The following is a 7,492-nucleotide window of genomic DNA, read 5'->3' as shown; positions in this document are numbered from 1 at the left end:
GACAGCTGGGGGAGATGGTGGATAATGTGGGTGGTCCAAGCACTTCCCTGGGAAGCCAAGTCTGCGATCCCATTCTCCCGGCCCTCAGGGGTGTGGAGATATGGCAGCCATGGTGTCACTCACCCGGAGCTGGCTGTGGGAGTTGGCAGACAGCATGGATAGGACAAGCGCCTCCCTGAGAAGCAGGGTCTGCAATCCCATTCTCCCAGCCCTTAGAGGTACAGAGATACGGCCGCCATGGTGTCTTACACTCGGGGCCGGCCGGGGGAGTTAGTGTACAGCAGTGGTGGGCCGAGTGCCTCCCTGGGAAGCCAGGTCCACGATCCCATCCTACCAGCCCCCAGGGGTCAGGAGATACGGCTGCTGTGGCATCTCACACCCAGGGCCATCCGCACGCAGCAGTTTGGCCTCCAGTCCTCCACCCGGCATGGTGGGGATGCCGCCGTGCGAACAGCACTGTGCAGGGGGTGAGGGGCCATGCACCAGGAGGCTTGAAGCAAAGCACGTTTGTCAGCACCTGGCATGGCAGAGGAAAGAGCTGGATGCGAGTGGCAAAATGCATAGAGATGCTGGGACCCTGGGCCATCTCCTGTGTGAGTTTGAAAGCCCTATGTGGAGGGCAAAGGGCAGAATCGGCATCATGGAAGTCTGCATGAGGGATTGTCTGAGGCCTTGTGGTCCAGCAGAGTTCCACGAGTCTGGGAAGGATTGGAGGGAGGTCCCCCTGAGAGGCTCAAAGAGCACAGTTGACAAAGAACAATGTGGCAGCCTTCAGGAGATAGAGCTCTCCCGCCTGGGTAGAAGTGGAAGCCCGGAGGTGGTCCCTTCCCATGGAAGTCTGAAAGGGAGGGAGGGACAGAAATTGGCCAGGCTGGGAGAGCTCCCACTTGGGTGTGGGAGGTCCAGAAAACAGCCCCCTCTGTGATGGATGTCCAGAAGGGGAGAGAGGTGGAAAGCAGCTGGGGAGTGAGAGCTCCTGCCTGGGTGAGAGGGAACGGACCATCCCCCCTCCAGGTGGAAGTCCTTAAGGGAGCTGCTGGCAGAAGGCTGCGTGGCCAGGAGAGCCCCTGCTTGGGTGAGAGGGGGTAGGTGGAGCCCCTGTAATCGAAGTCCTCTGCAGGAGCTCTCTCCCTCACTCTCTGGCTCTGAGCATCACCATGCCTGGTGCTGGCCAGCGGCCCCCTGGGGTTACGGTCGCTGGTCTACGACCAACACCCAGAGTGCCCCCTCCATGGGGAGAGGGACCCCTCCTGTCAGCAGAGGTGCAGGCTCTGGCACCTCTTCTCCACCTGCCCACCGAGGTGCTCCTAACTGGTTGATCCTGCCAGTAGCATATGCTTGTCTCAAAGATTAAGCCATGCAAGTCTCAGTGCACATGGATGCTATAGTGAAACTTCGAATGGCTCATTAAATCAGTTATGGTTCCTTTAATTGCGACACCATTACATGAATAACTGTGGTAATTCTAGAGCTAATACATGCTGACAAGCGCTGACCTCCAGGAATGCGTACATTTATCAGACCAAAACCAATCTTGGTCTCAGCCTGGCAGCTTTGGTGACTCTAGATAAACTCGGGCCGATCGCATGCCCTCATGGTGGAGAAGCAACATTCGAATGTCTGCCATATCAACTTTCGATGGTACTGTCTGTGCCTACCATGGTGACCACAGGTAATGGGGAATCAGCGTTCAGTTCCGGAGAGGGAGCCTGAGAAACAGCTACCACATCCAAGGAAGGCAGCAGACGTGCAAATTACCCACTTCCGACTCGGGGCAGTAGGGATGAAAAATAACAATACAGGACTCTTTCAAGGCCCTGTAATTGGAATGAGTACACTTTAAATCCTTTAATGAGAGCAAGTATGGTGCCAGCAGCTGCGGTAATTGCAGCTCCAATAGCATATATTAAAGTTGCTGCAGTTAAAAATCTTGTAGTTGAATCTTGGGATTAGGCTGTTGGTCTGCCACAAGGTGAGCTACCGCCTGTCCCAGCCCCTGCCTCTTGGTGCTCTCTTGATGCTCTTAACTGAGTGTCCCAGGGATCCAAAGCGTTTACTTTGAAAAAATTAGAGTGTTCAAAGCAGGCCACTCACCTGAATACATCAGATAGGAATAATGGAAAAGGACTCTGGTTCTATTTTGTTGGTTTTCGGAACTGGGGCCATGATTAAGAGGGATGGCCATGGACATTTGTTTTGTGCCGCTAGAGGTGAAATTCATGGACTGGCGCAAGACAACCGAAAGTGAAAGCATTTGCCAAGAATGTTTGCATTAATCAAGAATTCGAAGACGATTAGATACCATCATAGTTCCAACCATAAACAATGCCAACTAGCAATCTGGCAGTGTTATTCCCATGACCCGCCGGGGAGCTTCCGGGAAACCAAAGTCTTTGGGTTCCGGAGGGAGTATGGTTGCAAAGCTGAAACTTAAAGGAATTGATGGAAGGGCATCACCAGGAGTGGAGCTTGCAGTTTAATTTGACTCAACATGGGAAACCTCACCCGGCCCGGACATGGAAAGGATTGACAGTTTGATAGCTCTTTCTTGATTCTGTGGGTGGTGGTGCATGGCTGTTCTTAGTTGGTGGAACAATTTGTCTCGTTAATTCTGATAACGAATAAGACTCCACCATGCTAACTAGTTATGCGGCCCCATGCAGTCGTCTCCAACTTCTTAGAGGGACAAGTGGATTTCAGCCATACAAGATTGAGCAATAACAGGTCTGTGATGCCCTTAGATGTCCAGGGCTGCATGCATGCTACACTGAATGGATCAGCATGTGTCTACCCTTGGCCGACAGGTCCGAGTAATCCACTGAACCCCATTCATGATAGGGACCGGAGATTGCAATTATTCCCCATGAATGAGGAATTCCCAGTAAGTGCGGGAGATAAGCTTGCATTGATTAAGTTCCTGCCCTTTGTACACTCCGCCCGTCACTACTACCAATTGGATGGTTTAGTGAGGTCCTCGGATCGGCCCTGCTGGAGTCGGTCACAGCCCCGGCGGTGCGGCAAGAGGATGGTATAAGTCATAACAAGGTTTCCGTAGGTGATCCTGCGGAAGGATCATTAATACCAAGGGTCCTGGGAGGGCACCATCCCCGAGTACCAGGGTCTCTCCTTGCCCCACCACCCTAAACCTCGACATCTCTCTCTCTCTGTGTCTCTCTCCAACTCCCGTCTCTCCGTGCGCCCCGGTGGAGGCCAGTAGGACTGAGCCATTGGCTCCCGGGGGGAGGGAGAGGGGAGGGAGTGTGAGGAGGAGTGGGGTCCATCCCCCCTCACCCCCTGGAGGTGGGAGGGGGTCTTTCTGTGTGGTGGGAGGTGCAGGCGCTCTTCTGCTGCCACAAGGGGATGGTGGAGGAGGGTGCGCCTGGCCTGGTGGTGCAGTCTGCCACGCGGACCGGAGGTGGCTGACTCCCCATGCAGAAGGGAGAGGGTGCCGTCCTGACATGGGGGCAGTGGCCTCCCCTCTGGCTTTGCAGGGCCATGGTGGCACACCAGAGTCCTCTCCTCTCGATGTCAGTCATGGGTATCTGCAGAGGACACCCCGCTCCACATGGGGCATCGGTTCAAAGACCCGGAGGGTTGGTTCATAGGTAGGTACTAGGCTATTAACCCAAGGGCCTACGCAAGCCTAGCCAACAAGGTTCCCTGGCTTATGCCACCCAAGCAAGTTATTTTCCTGTGCCACTGATGAGCAGACACACAGAAGTGATCCCCGGGGTGTATTTCCTATTTCCCATCCACTCATCAAGATTTTTCTTGAAGAGTGCTAATGAAGAACTTTGCTTGACATAGATGGGTAGCCTGTTCCAGAGTATGGGAAGTCTCTGGGATAGGAATCTATCCCTCCAGCATGTCCTGTTTATTGTGGTGACAAGGTTTAGGTCCCTAGAGCGTGTAGCTCTGAGGGATTGGGATTTCTTTAGGTGTAGCATGTCCAACAGCTCTGGGTTTGACATAGCTTTATATGTTAGGCAGAGATCACCTCTGAGTAGGTGATATGCTACGGAGTAAAGCTGGAGTTTTTTGAGATTGTCAGTGTAGGGCATTTGTTTGAGTCCAGTAATCCTCTTTGTGAGGTACTTCTGTGGCCTTTCCAGCTGCTGCAGATGTCTTGTGAGGTACATTCCAAAAGGGGCATTGTACTCTATAATGGGTCTAATGAGTGATGAGTAGAGGGTAATGATGACCTCTTTTTTCCTGGATGAGAACCCTTTTATGATGAGGTGTGCCACGTAGAAGGACTTCCTGACTACTGTGGTGATGTGACTATCAAAGGAGAGACTACTGTCCAAGTGGGTCACAAGGTCTCTTATCACGCATTCGGTGTTAAGTAGATTGCTGCCTATGTGGTAGTTCATGGGTACAGAGTTTTTACCAAAGGGGATGACACTACACTTTTTGGCATTGAGCTTGAGGCCATGGCTCTGACACCAGGCATCTGTCTCAGAGAGGCCCTTCTGTAGGATGTTCACATCATTTGGGGACTTGACTATGGCTCCTAGTTTGCAGTCATCTGCGAACTTCGTTAGCCAGAGGCCTTCTGTGTTAGCCTGTACTTCAGAGAAGTAGATACCAAACAGGAGCGGTCCCAGGACAGAATCCTGTGGTACTCCACTTGTCACTGGTTTGAGGTCAGATTTGGAGTCTGCAACTTTTACATTGTGGGTTCTGTCAGTGAGCCAGTTGGCAACCCATCTTGTGATGTAGGGATTTATGCCTAGTTTATTGAGTTTAGCTATAATTCCAGAATGGGGGATGGTGTCGAAAGCCTTGGCGAGGTCAAGATAGGCTGTGTGAACCACTTTACCCTCATCTACGGCTTTGGTGACTGCCTCAAAGAAGTCGATCAGGTTCAGGAGGCATGATCTGCCTTTCACAAACCCTAAATGGGTGGGATCCAGAGTTTGGAGGTTACCAATGTCTTTGTTTATGAGATCCAGGATGATACGTTCCATGGCTTTGCAGACCAGGCTCGTCAGGCTAATAGGTCTATAGTTCCCGGGATCAGTGGTGGCTCCCCCTTTGTGGAGTGGGATAACTGTTGCTGTGCACCATTCAGTGGGCACAAAGCCTGATGTGAGGCTATGACTGAACATGGTGCTTAAGTGGGGAGCCAGTTCATTCTGAAGTTCGTGTAAAATGCAGCCTGGGATGTTGTCCGGTCCCATGGATGCTGTGTTTTTGGCTTTAGAGAGTGCAGCTTTCAACTGTGTAGTTGTGATTACAGGGACTCTGCTTTCTTCCTGTATAGATATGGGCCCTTTAGGGGGTGAGGGGGGGTAAAGTTAACACTGAACCTATCTGCCAGGATGTTGTCAATATCAGTTGGTTCTGTAATTTTCATGCCTTTGTGCTGTAACTCAGAGCAGATCTGGGTGTTGCCATTGAGATTCTTGGCATAGCTATAGAATGCTTTGTGGTTGTCTTTGGAATTAATGGCAATTTTATTTTCATAGCTAGCTTTGGAGGATCTTATAAGGGATCTCAGCTTCTTATTGAGGCTGACCAGGGAGCTCCTCCACTCATGGGATTTTACTCTCTTTTGCAACAGTTTCTTCCTTCTGTTGTACAGTTTGTTTATAGCAGGGGACCACCCGATTGGCTTCCTTTTTTTGGAGGATAGCGTCTTGGTTCTGTTTGGGATAGCACGATCCATGCACTCATGTAGGTGCTTATAGAGCGCATTTGTGTAGGATTCAGCAGTTGTAATTGTATTGTCCATCTGCATGGGTGTCATGAAGTTCACTACTTCTGTCTTAAGAATCATGAAGTTGGCTTTGGAGAAATTTTTTACTGTGGTTTCCTTAACGGGGGGTGGGGGTGGGATGTGGATATCAAGGGTGATTAGCTTATGGTTGGATCGGACCAACGAGGAGTTGACTTCAGGTGTGGAACACCGGTCACTCATGTTGGTAATGACTAGGTCTAGGATATTGTTGCCCCTGGTGGGGGTGTGGATAAGTTGATCTAGGGCATTGGAGTTTATGAATTCCAGAAAGCATTGCACTAAGGAGTTAGTACATGAGTAGTTTTCCCAGTTAATGGTGGGGTAGTTGAAGTCGCCCATTATTAGGGTGTTTGGTTGAACCCTAATATTTTCCAGTACATCAAGAAAAGAGGAGTGGGAATCCTGGGGCATGGTGGGGGATCTGTAGCAAGCTACAATTTGGATTGCAGTTTTGCCAAGAGTTAGTTGCACTTGGATAACCTCGGATGCATTATGCTGAGCAACTAGCCTGGAGGTGTGGATATCCTTAATGAATATGGACACAACCCCACCTTTGGTGTTTCGGTCCAGGTTAGATGGCTGAAAAGTGTGGTATGAGTTATAGCCTGGTAGTGCAGGGGTGATCTGGAGCCTTGAACCAGGTCTCAGTCACTGCACAGATATCGATGTTCTCCATTTTAAGGAGTGCCTCGAGTGAGTGCATTTTGAAATTTAGACTTCTAGCATTGAGTAGCATTGAGTAGGCCAGCTGCCACGGGAATCCCTGCTGTCCTGTGGCACGGGGCCCAGTAACCCCGGTCTGGGCACCCACGATGATGCCTGTGAAACCTTGCATGCTCTTCTTGATGTGTGACACCATGCAGGCAGCAGTATCCTTAGCGAATGAGAACCAGTACAACTCTGAGCAGTTGATCACTCGACTCGTGCGTCAATGAAGAACGCAGCTATCCATGAGAACTAATGTGAATTGCAGGACACATTGATCTTCAACACTTCGAACGCACTTTGTGGCCCCGGGTTACTCCTGGGGCTACGCCTATCTGAGGGTCGTTGTGCCTTCCATCACCCCCAGGGGGTGTCCGGTCCCCATCGAGGGTGCAGCCGGGGAGTTGAGGGAGCCCGCCATGGGCCCCCCATCCCCCCAGGGAGAGACACGGATGGAGGAGACGAGTCCCCCACTGCCCTGAGCCGGGAAGCCCGTCCGAGGATGGGAGGGAGCAGGCATGCGTCCAGCCCGCCCCCACGGAGGCTGTCAGTGGTACCACCACTGGGCTGCCATCCCAGAGTGTAGCCCAATGCCCACCTGGTTCCCATGTGCTGGGGCTGCTTTGGCTGTCCTCCACCTCCCGGAGTCTGGCAGAGGGGAGTGGGCACGCGGGTGCCGGGGAAGGACGGATAGTCTGGCCGCCCCGAGGCCATCACCATCCCGATGCCCCTGTGACCATGCTCGGAACACGACCTCAGATCAGATGTAGTGACCCACCGAATTTAAGCATATTACTAAGCAGAGGCAGGTCCCCCTGAGAGGCTCAGAGAGCACGGTTGACACAGAACGATTTGGCAGCTTTCAGGAGATATATAACTCGGGAGAAGAGCTCTCCTGTCTGGGTGGAAGTGGAAGCCCAGAAGGGGTCCCTCCCCATGGAAGTCTGGAAGGGAGAGAGGGGCTGAAAGCGGGCGGGCTGGGAGAGGTCCCGCCTCTGTGAGGGGGAGTCCGGACCACAGCCCCTCCGGGATGGAAGTCTGGAA

General features: G+C 52.1%; 1 non-coding gene across 1 annotated transcript; it reads left to right on the top strand.

Moving 5' to 3' along the window:
* Positions 1–6,639: 6,639 nt before the first annotated feature.
* On the top strand, positions 6,640–6,793 carry LOC122807385. Its single transcript, XR_006365686.1, has one exon. It is a non-coding gene; the product is annotated as a 5.8S ribosomal RNA (ribosomal RNA).
* The last annotated feature ends 699 nt before the right edge of the window (positions 6,794–7,492 follow it).

Source organism: Protopterus annectens, chromosome 7.part0 (assembly GCF_019279795.1).
Source record: "Protopterus annectens isolate FY-2018-M chromosome 7.part0, PAN1.0, whole genome shotgun sequence".
NCBI classification, from domain to species: Eukaryota; Metazoa; Chordata; order Ceratodontiformes; family Protopteridae; genus Protopterus; species Protopterus annectens.
The sequence above is the reverse complement of the archived record's forward strand: the minus strand, read 5'-3'. Positions and strand labels throughout refer to the sequence as shown.